Source organism: Tursiops truncatus, chromosome 15, assembly GCF_011762595.2.
Source record: "Tursiops truncatus isolate mTurTru1 chromosome 15, mTurTru1.mat.Y, whole genome shotgun sequence".
Taxonomy (NCBI): Eukaryota; Metazoa; Chordata; class Mammalia; order Artiodactyla; family Delphinidae; genus Tursiops; species Tursiops truncatus.
Genome location: NC_047048.1, coordinates 33,915,420 through 33,929,779, shown reverse-complemented (window position 1 = coordinate 33,929,779; position 14,360 = coordinate 33,915,420). Strand labels below are relative to the sequence as shown.

The window sequence follows — 14,360 nt, the reverse complement described above, 5'->3', positions numbered from 1 at the left end:
CATGCGACCGGAACATAATTTTTGGGGCCCAGTGCAAAATGAAAATGGGGCCCTTGTTAAAAAAAATCAAGATTTTTGAGATCAGACCAAGCTGGGGGCTGTTCTGAGTCCTGGGCCCTGTATGACTGTCCAGGATGCAAGCCCACGAGGATATCCCTGGTTACTGGGTTGTCAAAGTGCTGGACCCCTAGGCACTCAGGAAGTGGTTGAAATGGATTATTACTATGTGCACTGATCAACCACAGAAAACCCGCAGAGACTACTCACTTTTTTCCCAACCAAAGGCCGTGAATGTCACACCAGCAACAAAGAGAACCACAAGAACTCCTGCGACAATCCCGAGACCGATAGCTGTATTTTGGAGAGCAGATGCCCTCTGCATGTCCGCTCCTGTTAATAAAAAATCAGATGGTTTTAAATGATCTGATTAAGAGGCTGCTCCTGGGTCCCTGGGAAGTTTCCCATTGAGGTGCTAGTGAATATTAATTATGGAAACAAAATGTACATTTAACCCAAGGAAGTGCTCACTGTAGAGAAATCTCTTAGGGCAAGTCGTTGAAAGACGATTTACTAAACAACCTATTCGCCAAATGACCCATTTGCCTAGTGACCACTTTGCCAAAAGCCAATTCGCTGAAAATCAGTTGGTGGGATGTCCTGCTTATCAGTAACTGGTGGTCAAACACACCTTACCTCAGGCTCCCAGGACTATGGGACAGGCGGTAGGGGCCAAAGAGTTGTAGCAAAACTCTAAAACTTAAAAAAAAAATTCTCAATAACTTAGAGAATTGCCATCCATTCACTTAGTTTTCTGCAAAACAGCCTGCTTCCAGTAAATTCACAAGAAGATTGTGGGCAGTGGCTTGGAAGAAAGGAAAAGGGTGCAGGAAGCTGTTCTTTGTACTCCATTTCAATTAAGTATGGTTGCTCTAAGCATCTGATAAATCATCCGGCAGTGTTCTAAGTCTCTCCCCGCAAAAGAAAAGCTGGCCAGTGTTTGTAAACAAATGAATTCCCAGAGATGCTTCCTTTCTTCCTTTATATCACCCAGATTTAGGATTTTGAAGTCTTCAGAATTCACAACCTCATTTACAGGAACCCCTGCCCCTCTTTTTAGCCATGAGTAGAGTGCTAAGGCTTCGTTCTTCGCCTGTGAGCAGCTTTCTTTCCTCCAGGCACCCGCATGCACAGAGTTGCTGAAGGAAGGCTGCTATTCAGAATCTACAAGGGGTATCTGGGCGCAGACTATGCATGCTTGCTGAGGCTCAGAAGGATTATCGCCTGACTTCCTCTATGGAGAGCCTTCCTTCTTGCCCCACAGGCACTATATAAAATGTCACCAACACAGCGAGGGATTTCCTACTTCTTCTGCTACCTGTTCAGAGCTGCTGATGATAATCTTGTGCTGGGGGCACTGAAGCTGCCAGGAAACAGGATTATTCTGCTTGACTTTTCCCGCATTCAGGAAACCCCCTTTTGAATCTTTTCTGTCTCAGGACACACTACCAATCTCTTAGTGGTGGCTTTTTTATCACACCTGGCTGCTGGTCATAAGCGTCTATAAGCATTTCCTGGGTGACTGCCAGGGAGCCATTGTGGGGCACAGGGGTAACCCCCAGGAGCTTCCACATGAGGGGGTAGATGTGGATGCTGTCAAAAGGCTCAGCCAGGTGATTCTTCTTGAGATCTGGCCCAAAAGCTCTGAATATGATCTTCATGTCCATGTAGACATTATCAAAGCCATGATCTCCTTTGTTGAAATATAATTTGCTAAAAAATAATAACAAAAGAGCCATTTTAGATTCCAGTCCCCTGAAAGAAAACTGCCCTTTAGTTAATGTCATGCTTGTTGGATCCAGGAAGTCTTTGAAAACTTAAATGACAAGGAAGGACACTGCTGTCTGCAGTGGCAGAGAGAGGAAGGAATGGAAGATCTTTAAGGAAGAGAATAAAGAAAAACATACCCATTAGAAACAGCATTAAGATAGTAATACTGACAGTTATAATAGGCTTAAACATAGAGGGCTTACTGTGTACTGTGAATTGTTCTGAATGCTTTCTAAAGTGAGGGCACTATCATTATCATCCCCATTTTACAGCTGAGGAAACTGCCCTGAGTCATGTAGTAGCCAGTGTTGGAGCAGGTATCTGAACCCAGACTGGTTCTAGAGCCAGGTATGTTTCTTAAGGCACAGAAGTGCATCTATCTATCTATATCATTTTGGAGTCTGGGAGACGATTAGAGAGGAGGGAGTAAGGACTGTAGGTAATTGTTTAATGAATGCTGGGTTGGTTTTTGTCTGTCCTCCTTTTCAAATGACTAGGTAACATCAGTCACAGCACAGCACTGTTTATATTTTCTTAGGACCAACATATATTCTGGCATGTAAGACATGTGATGCTCTGTATATTGAAAAGTTGGTCTCCTAGTTGGCTTGTTCAGTATAGAAAGCTCTTGTCTGTTCAGCTTAGGCTCCCTCACCTGTCTAAAGAAACTGGTCCAACGGCCTTTGAGGCCATGGAGCAGCCTGTTAAGAACTGTTAAGTGCCCCCCAGTGATGGCCTCATGTGCTTTGCAAGCTCCTCAGTCCTGAAGTGAGAAGAGTCACGCCCATCAAGGCAGGCAGGTGGGTGGGAATCTGAGAAGTGGATTCAACGAGGGCACTGAGGCCCAAAGGATTTTCTGTCTAATGGTCAGTTTTCTGGAAGATTAAACTGATCACAGCATCCTGTCTCTCAGACTATCTAGTTGGTCACTCTGGGAATATGACTGTTTGATTAAATGTCTTAACATCCCTCTCAACCTGTTACATCATGAACCAGGTTTAAAAAGAGGCCAGTGACTATGGAATCTGTTCTTGGCAAGGCCTTATTAGCTCCAGGCCACTTGAAGGATTACAAAATACCAATAAAGTGTTGCATTTTACTGTGAATGTTTCCACTAACAATAAACAATAAGCTTATGAGTTTTCCCATATGTGTTATTCTCTGGACTTGTAGCAAGCTGAGTATACAGATTGTAAACATAATGTTTGACTCCTGTTCATAGCCTTAGACAAGGATTCTTCAAGCTGTACCTGGGATGGTCTTCTGTCACGTGATGTTTTGAACACCTAAACTTTGTTCTGCCATGAATTATAGGTTAGTAGTTAAAAAAAAAAAAAGACCTCACTTATGTCTCACAATTAGCATTGATTTTGGTACTTTCTTCTTCAGGCTTCCTTATTTTTTTCATAATGGCTTTGTTGAGATATAATTCATAAACAATGCAATACACCCATTTAAAGTATACAATTCAGTGATGTCTGGTGTATTCACAGTTGTGAAACTATCATCACAACCAATTTTAGAACACTTACATCCCCCCAAAAAGAAAGCCTGTACCCTTCAGCCATTACTCCCCATTCCCTCCAACTTCCCCCGGCCCTAGACAAACACCAGTCTATGCCCTGTGTCTATAGATTTGTGTATTCTGGACATTTCTTTTAAATGGAATCATACAATATGTGGTCTTTTGCATCTGACTTCTTTCACTGAGCATAATGTTCTCAAGGTTCATTCAAATTATAACATGTATTGTACTTCGTTTCCTTTTAATCGTTACGTAATATTCCACTGTATGGATAGACCCTAATTTGTTTACACATTCATTAGTTGATGGGCATTTGGGTTGTTTCCACCTATTGTTTATTATGAATAATGCTGCTGTGGGCATCTGTGTATAAATTTTTAAGTGAACAGGATTGCGTATTTCTGGATATATGCAAATGGGAACCAGAAGGTGTTTTTTTGGGTCAATCTCTTGGTGATTTGTGCATAATGATCAAACACATAGGCTTGGGTTCAGACATCAGCCTTACAATTCTAATTCCAAATCACTTCTCTCTAGCTTTAGTTTCTTCCTCGTTAAAATGGGGAGATAAGAATACCTATCTTTAGAGTTGTTGGGAAGACAAAAATGAAATAACTCATGTTAAATTTTTAACATAGCTCTGGACACTTAACCTTGGTCAGGGATGTGTGTCATTATCATTGCATAATGGTAACGTGGGACAGGATGGGTTGTCTGGGTTGTGGGGTGGGGGGTGGGGAACACTTGGAAAACAGTGGGTTGCAACTCATCATGCATGCACTTATGTTTTAATTTTTTCAGAACGGTCCTTCCCTAGTGACTGCCTTCCAAATTCAAGATGGAATTTATTCATTTTAGAATCTACTCACCCCATTGATGTTATAACCAGAGTCAGCATACATCACGATTGGCAAGACCCACTCATGTTTGGCAAAATGGAAGCGTTCTGGAAATTCCTCCCTCTTGCAGACATTGAGGTGAAGGTGTGCATTTTTCAGCGCTTGGTAAACGGCTTCCTCTTGCCCTGGTTTGGGCAGGAGCATCCCAAAGCTGCCATAGTCCACAATATCAAACTTGACCAAGTCCCTGAAGCTGATGTAGTTGGTCAGGAGGATCTCGGTGACTTTGGGCTTCTTTTTCACAGTGGTCATGCCGTGGTCAGATGTGATGATGACGTTGAGGTGCTCAGTCAAGCTGTGCCTCTCAATGGCTTCCAACAGGTACCCGATGGTTCTGTCGATTTGCTGAGTCATCACCCTCCTGTTCTCTGTCTCGGGCCCAAAGTGGTGTCCCACATTATCCGGCTCTCCGTAGTACAGAGTCACGAAGTCAAAGTCTTCCTTACTGAACCAGTTCATGACGGTATCCGTGTTCTCCCTCCACTCCGTCTCATTGCTGTCTGGGTCGGTGTACGGCTCCACCAGGGACCGCTGGACGGCCTCGCCTTTGTACTTGGCGCCTCCCCCGGGATAGTGGAATGATGCTGTTTTCCTCCCCTGCAAGTGCAAGAAGAAAAGTCTATCAGGGACATTTCTCCTATCTTTCTCATAATGTGCAAAGTCCAACGTGTCAGCATCCCTGCCCCAGTCCAAAGGTATGGAAAACATGTGGCTTCAGAGTCGGACAGGATTGGACTTCGTTCCTGGCATCACCAGGATCTCGTGGAATCTAAAACACCGTTAACTGTGAGAACTGCCGTTATGTTATGTGCTCCTATGAAGAAAAATGCTGCCTATGAAACCACGACACTCCAGTGACTGGCATATGCGTTCCAATTTGGGACTGCAAAATGAAAAAAACAGTTCCTTAGAATGGAAGAAAAATGGCACTTTCTAAGTTGGTAATGGTGAGTGAGTTTAATCTCTTAGTGCTTCAGTGTTCCTACCTGTAAAATGCCAAAAAATTGATGGGATTTTTGTGAGGGTTAATCCAGGTAACTTTAAGATAAAGTATTGGGCACTGTGTTTTGGCCATAGTAGGCACTCTTTTCTTTGCCTCTAGACCTAAGAAGCCACCACAAGCCTTCCCCGGTGTGTGCAGTGGACAGCTATTATGATTGCCTGCCCAGCACCCCCTCCCCTGTCTGCTGGTTTGGAGCATCTGACATCCCCTGGTAGCTCTCCTCCCTACTCTTGCTCCACGCAAGATGTGTTGGGTCCACATCAGGCTCCAGAGGTGGGATGTGGCTCTGGCCTGGCCAGTCAGAGGACGCTGCATCCCCTGGCCATAGCAATTGGTTCAGCCTTGGGCCCAGGTCCCAGTCAGAGCCAATGAGATAAGATCTGTGGATTTCCTCTGGGGCTGTTGGAGAGGGGAGAATCTGCCTAACTGGTTCCCATGTATAATGTTTATAAAATTTGGGGGTGTTTGTGTGAAGGGGAGACTGTCATCTTGTTCCCTGTGCAGATGTCTGTTCAGCCACTGGGCTTGACGCCCAACCCAGAGGCAGACAATAGGGCAGTTAAAGGTGTGCTCGATGCTGGATTGCCTGGGTTTATCTTTTCTCTCCCACTTGGATGCATGTCACTCAGATGCTCTCCACCTCTGTTTCCTCATCTGTAAAGCGGGGATGTTAATGCTACCTCGTATGGTGGTTGTGAGGACTAAATGCATGTGGAGCATGTTAGTTAGTGTTCAATGAGCTCAGCTTTTAGTTTCCTGGAGAGGAACAAAGAGCAATGGGCCAGACCGCATGGTCAGATGAAGAGGGGGCAATGATTATCTCCTCCAGTTTCTGTCTCCTGAGGGGTCCTGAAGGTGGATCTGAAATGTGCCTGTAGACCCCAAGGTTGGAATCTGCAGAAGGAAGATGAGATTGGAGCCTCCAGTCGCGGCAGAAATGGCTGCAGCATGGGGCATGGGATTCCTTACGTCAGAGGAATGGGGTGGGTCAGCCATGAAATGCAGCTGAGTCTTATAAGGCCTGGGCAGGTCCTGGGGTTGCTGCTTGACCCTGAAGCCCTTGTCACTGGGGCCCAGTGACCTTCACCTTCTATGTCAGGCCATGGGCAACTACACAGGGCAGTAGATTATAGCCAACAGGAAAAGGGCCCTGGCCTACCACCAAGCCATCATGGGAGGAGCTGCCATCTCTTCCCTCTCCTTGTCACCAGTGGGTAAACCAGGGAAAGAGGTGTGGGGGGCCTGAGAGGAGTAGACCATACTCCTTCCACCCCAGGCTGCTGGGGCCACCAGAGGGTTTACGGTGAGGGTAGGGAGCATGCGGGGGAGCAGAGCTTTGACTTGGTTACAAGGTGAAGGATTTACTCTGAGCCAAACTGAGTCTTCAGGCCAAAAATGAGGCTGTGTTAACAACACAAGTGATTTCAAAGTCATGAAAATATTAAATGATTTGCTCCCCAGCAGAAAGCTAGATTTTGACAAAGCTTGGTAAAATTGTTAGGAAAATAATTTTATGTACACTCACCAATGAGTTAACAATAAGATGGACCCATCTCACTAAATAGTTTCTGTTGTAAAGCAGCTCCTCAACCAGGACTGGGCACATAGTATAAGCTGGATAGATTTCTGGTTCCATGAAAGACTGACCTGCTTATCTGGGGAGCAAGTATTTTCCTTCATCTTGGCTATTAACTTGAGGGCTGTTCTGGGACACTTCTGGGACACCCAAGATTTGGATGTTATGAAAAACACTGTAAAGTTCATTGGCTTTAAAAGAACGAAGAGAGGGTGCTGGTGTGACGGTGTCAATTTGGTATGGAGAACAAATTACAGGGAAGAATTGTGGGATAGTGGCACCTGGGTTGTGGCTATCTGGTCTACAAATGGGCAGAAAAGTATAACTAAGCATAATGCCAAAACTTCCCATGTACCATTTGAGAGAGAGAAGCAGGAAACAAATTTGGAAGTTGTAGGGGATGCTGTTGGTACCCCACCAAGATCCCCTTACTGGGCCTGCACCCACACACATTTCTGTGAGGGTGGCTACTAATGTTTCTCAGTTCCCCCATGTTCTGGAAAATTCCCTTGCCAAGTGGCCAAGTCCTGCCTCACCTGGGCAGGTATCCTATACTGCTCCTCTATCCCCAGCAGCTCATGGCCAGTGATTGACTTCAGGACATAAAGCCAGCTCCCTGGCTTCAGGGTGGGATGACTTGGGGGTGCAATTCATGTTCCAGTGCTCCCCGTGAGATCAGGCTGAAGCTGGTCTCCAGCTGAGGCCACGTCTCACTTAGGTCCTCCTCCTGCCCTGTCAGTTTTCCTCACTCCCATCTCCTGAGAACTCTCCCTCAATACATTATGAGCACCACATCCCTGCCTCAGGCTCTGCTTTTAGGAAGCTTGACTTAAGACAGAAGTCTTAATACTAAGTACTTTGCGAGGTTCCAGAAACTCTGCTATCCATAGCTGTAGGTGAAATATTGTCCCCTCTGCCCTCCAGCATTCATTTCCTATTTTGAGATCCAGTTTTATTTTCTCTAAAGCACTTTCCCCAACCTGAAATTACCTTAATTTGCTTACTTTTTTACTATCTAGTTCTCTCCTCTAGAATGTGAGCTCTGGGAAATCAGGGGCTGTGCTGATCTTGTTGAACGTACTTTTCCTGGGACCTAGAACAGGCCTGGCTCAGAGTAAGTGCTGACTGCTGATTAAATGTGGGTTGAATGAATGCATGAATCATGTCTCCTTTTAGGGGTGGAAAACCCATCCTATTCTCACTCTTGATTAACTTATGGAAATAGTTACAGAAATGCTTTTGCTTTTGGGTTCTAGCATCTTATTTGTAACCTCTACAGTAACACATTTTCCTTTCTGATAGTAGAATTTCTATGGTTGCTTTAACTTGCAAATCCTCTAATATTTATTGCATTTCTGATTGGCATTAGACATAATTCTCAGTTTTTAGCGACGGTACTTTAACATCCGTGGAAACTGACTTTGCTGTCAAGTATGGAATTGGCTGGAAGGATGAAGCTTCTAACGTTTTGTAGAACATAGTTTGACTATTTTATTATTTAGAATAAGCTGACATTGACATTGTGAGGGTCTTAGACAGCCCTGCATATCCAGCATGTTAAATCTCAGATGTTCCCAACTTGAAATTGTTTTCTTGTGCTGTGTTCTCAACATATATTGTTTCTTTCTTTCTTTTTTTTTTTTTTGTGGTATGCGGGCCTCTCACTGTTGTGGCCTCTCCCGTTGTGGAGCACAGGCTCCGGACGCGCAGGCTCAGCGGCCATGGCTCACGGGCCCAGCTGCTCCGTGGCATGTGGGATCTTCCCTGACCGGGGCACGAACCTGTGTACCCTGCATCGGCAGGCGGACTCTCAACCACTTGCGCCACCAGGGAAGCCCTCTTTTTTAATTTATTTATTTGGCTGCGTTGGGTCTCCGCTGCTGCATGTGGGCTTTCTCTAGTTGCAGCGAGCGGGGGCTACTCTTCGCTGAGGTGTGCGGGCTTCTCATTGTGGTGGCTTCTCTTGTTGCGGGGCATGGGCTCTAGGCACGTGGGCTTCAGTAGTTGTGGCATGTGAGCTCAGTAGTTGTGGCTCGCGGGCTCTAGAGCACAGGCTCAGTAGTTGTGGCGCACGGACCCAGTTGTTCCGTGGCATGTGGGATCCTCCTGGACCAGGGACTGAACCAGTGTGCCCTGCATTGGCAGGTGGATTCTTAACCACTGCGCCACCAGGGAAGTCCCTCAAAACATACTCTTTCTTTAAAGGTATCCCAAGCTGTAGTCTTAGGAAACTGTGATTTTTCTCACTTGGTCCCATAGGAATTTGAGGATTTATGCTGCTCTGTGAAATGAGCTTCAGAGAGAAATGTGTGTGTGAGCATGTGTACACACAGACACAGACACACATACACACACAATTGACTCTGTTTATTTGGGACCTATGATAAGCAAAAGTGCTATTTTCTACAGATTGTTTCTACTTCTGAGAAACAATCTCAGCACTTAATTGGATGCAAAAGAGTGGGTATTTACTATTCTACCCTTTAATTAGCATAATCAGTGTTTCCAGTAGCAATAGCAGTTGGAAAATCGCTAGTTTTACTGGGTGCATTATCCTTCCTTAGTGTAGTGTTGCATCAGTGTGGCTATTACTCTTAAGTTGCTTCTTTAAAACAGAGTTGGTACTTCTTATGGCAAAGCCTGACTGTTGGGTTTTGTACAGAATCTACCAAAACTCTTCAGAACCAATCGTTAAGGAAAGAGTTTTAGTTTGTTTTTTTCTGTCTTGTTTCCTTTTTTAGGGGACTGAATTAATGTCAAAAAGCACACGGGTTTTAGGAAGGCCTGTGAAGTGTTCATCACAGTTGTGCTTTGGTGGAGAGTATATTTAGTGGTTTAGGGAAAGGAGTTAGTTACTTGTTCTAGGGAATGGCTGAGAGGAAAGAGATGGACTCCATGTTTTTGAAATTCAGAAGTTGAGGTTGGTTCTGAGTGTTTTCATTGCTTTTCTGTATTCTGGAGGCGTCACTGAACAGAAGGAAGCTAGATGGCCAAGATTCTGTGTTTTCTCCCCCTCCCACACATTTTCGGAGGTCGGATTATTATTCTCAGAATCTTTATGATGTGTGATAGACACGGATTGAGCCAATACTGGGATGCATTATGTTTCTATTAATACTTTTCTAAGCAGAAGCTGACGGCACCCTCTTTCTCACACCTCTTCCAAGTTTGGAAGCTATTGTCTGGAGACCTGGCTGACACCGAGAACCGTAGCTGCCCTCCCCACCCTCTCTCCAAATCCCCTCCTGGTGGTAGCCTACCATGGTCCGGTCTTGGAAGACATGAGAATCTCACCCATATCATCCCTCTGCCATTTCACATCTTAATATGATCTGTGGCTCTTCCATAGAGAGGAGAAACATGCTCCTAGGTTTTTATGGTTTTCCTGGGTCTCACAGTCATGGCTGTCTGCCTTTCTCTGAGAATTAGGGCTTACTGAACTTGGTGAAACACCTCAGCCATTGATCAGGTTCAGTTATCCCAGGAGCTCATTTAAAATCCCAGCCTGCTCTCATTGGAGCTTCTCTGTTCATAGCCTGACCATTGGGGAAGTCCTGATGGAGTGGATACACTCGTGGACCATGGATGGTGGAGACAAAAGTGGTTGGGAATCCCATCTCCTAGGCATCATCTGCCAAGGGACACCGATTCTCATGAATCATGATGGACTCTGGCAGTATTAATGTCACTGACGGAAAACATTTTAGTCCTATTAAAGGTTAACGCATCAGTCTCCACAAAGCCTGCCTGGAAGAGACTCAGAAGAAGGAAGGAATTTTCCAATGATGGGTACAGGGCAGGCCACCCTCCTGCAGCCCTGCCCGACAATGCAGATGTGTCCCCGAATGGCATTTGGCATTTGTGCCCCTGTTTCTGGGGTGGGAGGGGTTGACCTGGGGCCGCAGGTTTGCTCTGATTACAGGAGCTTTTGCACCACCTCCTCAGGGAGCTGGCTGATGGCCCTGTCCTGGGCAGGAGCTGCTAACGGCAGAACGCGATGAACCAACTTGACATTCGCTTGCCAAACAAGTGGTGTGTTGTCAGTCGCCTGGCCCTGCACCAGACCCTCTTTTTGCACAACTGCTTATGAATTCAGCAAAGAAGAAAAGCACTCTGATTATGAATTGAGCAGGAGGAAACAAAGCCCTGCAAATAAATGACAAGGAGACAAGAACCATGTATAAGAAAACACCAGGAAGGGAGAATGCCACCAGAAGCCTCATGCCAGTGAACAAATTCCTTAGCAAGAGAGGCCCTGGGTTTTGAATAGTGAATTAAGGAAGACTATCCAGACCTTCTTAGCAGCTAGGCAGATACAAGATTCACTCCGAAATCCATGACTAAATGCTTTGGCCACTGAAGAAATATTATGTCATGGTTAAGAGTTAAGAGTTGCTGAACCCAGAGTGAGTTCAAATCCTAGCTCTGCCTCTCACTAACTTTGTGACTGTGAGAAGTTGTGGTATCACCTGGTGCCTCAGTTTACTCATTTGTTAAAGGGGCATAACCTTAGCACCCACCTCAGGGTTGTGATAAATTAATATACGTAAAGCACTTAAATCAGGGCCTGGTGCATAGTGAGTGTTATGGTTGTTATTTTTCTTGTATGGACAGTTTATTTGCATGGTCTATGCCTCAAAGTTTAAAAATGTTGGGGCTTCCCTGGTGGCGCAGTGGTTGAGAGTCCGCCTGCCGATGCAGGGGACACGGGTTCGTGCCCTGGTCTGGGAGGACCCCACATGCCGCAGAGCGGCTGGGCCCGTGAGCCATGGCCACTGAGCCTGCGCATCCGGAACCTGTGCTCCGCAACGGGAGAGGCCACAACAGTGAGAAGCCTGTGTACCGCAAAAAAAAAAAAAAAAAAAAAAAAAAAATGTGACAGAAGAGGAAGGACTCTAGAGCCCAACACTTAATGAACCTGAGGTAGAGTAGGGTCATTGACAGCCCCCTGTGATTCTTCTAGAGCTGTGTTGTCCAATATGGTAGCCCCTCGCCTGTGTAGTATTTAGATTTAAATTGAAATTAATTAAAATGAAATACAATTAAACATTCAGTTTCTCAGTCTTACCAGTCACATTTCAAGGGCTCAATTACCACCTGTGGCTTGTGGATTCCACATTGGACCATGCAGAATAGAACATGTCCATTATCACAGAATGTTCCATTGGATAGTTCTGGCCTACAGCTGTAGTGACCTGTAGCTGAAGTCCTGCTAAAATGGTTCAGCTTCCATTCATAAGAATGATCATTTCAAGCAGTTAGTGCCAAACAACTTACATGCGTTATCACAGTTAATCCTTCCAACAAGCCTATGAAGCAGGGATTCTGGCCATCCTCATTCTATGGGTGGGGCAAATCAAGCACAGAGTGGAGGTCATTGCTGAAGGTCACAGAGCTGGAGAAGGGTGGAGCTGGTTGGACCCTGCTCTGGGAGTGTAAGTCCACAGACGGTTCTGAGCTGCTGCAATTATACTCCCTTGCAATGTAATGTGCACGGCATGGGCTGGGAGCACAGAGATGAAGTGTCAGGACCCGAGGAAGCTTTGGAGCCAAGGCTGGTGTCTTGGGGGAAGAGGAGGAGGATCTGTTCTGAAGTGATGACTCTGGAAGCTCATTGAGAAAATGCAAAAGCTGGTAACAGGTTTGGGGCTGGGAGTTCAACGCACTAATTTCATTTCTGCCTTTTCAAAGCAATAATGAGTGGCTGCTGGGATACTTTCAAGCAAATGTTCTCATCAGAGCTTTTCATGCCTTGAGTGGTCAACTTTGTTCCTAAGGGATTTTATGCCTAAGTCAGAGGCAGGTGTATGAAGAGATATTTATTAAAGAGCTGCTGGGTCCAGACCCTATGATGAACCCTGGAGGTACAATCATGATTAAGCCAACTCTGCCCTCATGGAGCCTCATCCATCCATAAGAGCTAAAACTTACTGAGATATGCCTTAAGTGCACATCTTATTTAATCCTTACATGAACTCTATTAAATAAGAGCATCATCATGATCCCTATACCACATTTAGGGAAACAGATGCTTAGAGAGGTTAAGTCATTTGCCCAAGGCCACACAACGTCTAACCCGCCACCCACATGCCTAGGAATGAGAGACGATGTCCCAGGAAGTCAGCCCAGGGTTTCTGGTGGTACCTGTCTCTGGGCTGTGATCCAGAGGGGGAGAATGCCATTGTCCTACCACTCAGTCTTGTTCTGTGTGGTCTTGATGGAATACTTCCAGAGTGTCTCTGTGTTAAACATCATGTTGTGAATGACTCTGTGATCTTCGATCCAGCAACCTTGGGAATAAAGGAGAGAAGGTACTGTTAAGTTCTATGAACGGATGCTGCCAGGGGTGTCCATGTGTTCTTAAGACCACCTCCCCCAGCATCCTTCTGGTTGGCCTACTTAATCCTGGGGCTGTCCCTCTGGGCTTCAGACTTGTTTCTCTGGGATGCAAACATTGGCAGCCACAAAGGAAGGGTCATCACATCTCACACCTGTCAGATTGGATCTGCTCCCTGGAACAGACCTCACAGCCCTGGGAGAAGTTGGTGGAAGCTGATGAGGGAGCGGGGAAGGCAGGGGGTGGGGAGGCCAAGTTCCTCGGGTTATTCTGTGTCCAGAAGCTGAGAACCTGGGATTTGGACACTTCCTGTGGGATGAGTTTCCTCATTTGCTTGTGACGATATGATTCTGTATGGAACATCCAGTGGGCCTGATTCTCGGCAAACATCCCAGGGTTTCTCCTAGGATTCCCATGGGCTGCACTGTTTGAAGCAACCAAGGGAATCAGGAGGGATTTCATTCTTTCTTTCTTTCTTTTTTTTTTGCCACGTGGCATGTGGGATCCTCATTCCCTGACAAGGGATCAAACCGGCCCCCCCCAGCCCCCGCCTCACATTGGAAGTGTGGAGTCTTAACCACTGGACCACCAGGGAAGTCCCAGGAAGGATTTCTAGACGTAGATGGGTGCAGACTTATTTCTTTCTGCTTAGGGAAAGAAGACAGATACTGGGGGAATGTAAGCTAGATTGTTCTTGAGAACATAGCAATTGAACCAGATATGGAAAAAACCCCTGTGATCTTACATTGCACCTGTGAAAAGGGGACTGCACGTGGAGGCCAGTCTAAAGAGGGAGTTGAAAGATCCAAGGAGAGAGCTGAGTGTCCACTCCCTCGCCTCCTGGGAGATGGAGCCTCTGGGTGACCCTACTGACTGTAATAAGATAGTGATGATGTCTCCAATGTCCATGGTAAGAGGGACATTCTGTGACTAGAACTTGATGGTCATGGGCACAGAGAAGGGAAAAGCTCTCCACTTGGTCAGAGTCGCTGCCAGACTGCTGGTGGGTAAAGTCCCCCTAGGGTGGCCAAAGCTTTCAATGGGGAAGAAGCAAACACAGTTGTGTTTTTATTGTTTCTGCCTTGCTGGCAGGCCTGACAACCAACCACGAGTGGGGTCACCAGAAAGAAGTTGTGCTGCTGCCAGGGATTGGGACCTCGAGGTGTCAAGATTTGGTCAGGGATCAAGTCAGA

At 45.9% G+C, this 14,360-nt stretch overlaps 1 pseudogene; it reads right to left on the bottom strand.

Moving 5' to 3' along the window:
- Positions 1–4,157: 4,157 nt before the first annotated feature.
- Positions 4,158–14,360, bottom strand: part of LOC101322457 (ectonucleotide pyrophosphatase/phosphodiesterase family member 7-like) — a 77,180-nt pseudogene continuing 66,977 nt past the window's right edge.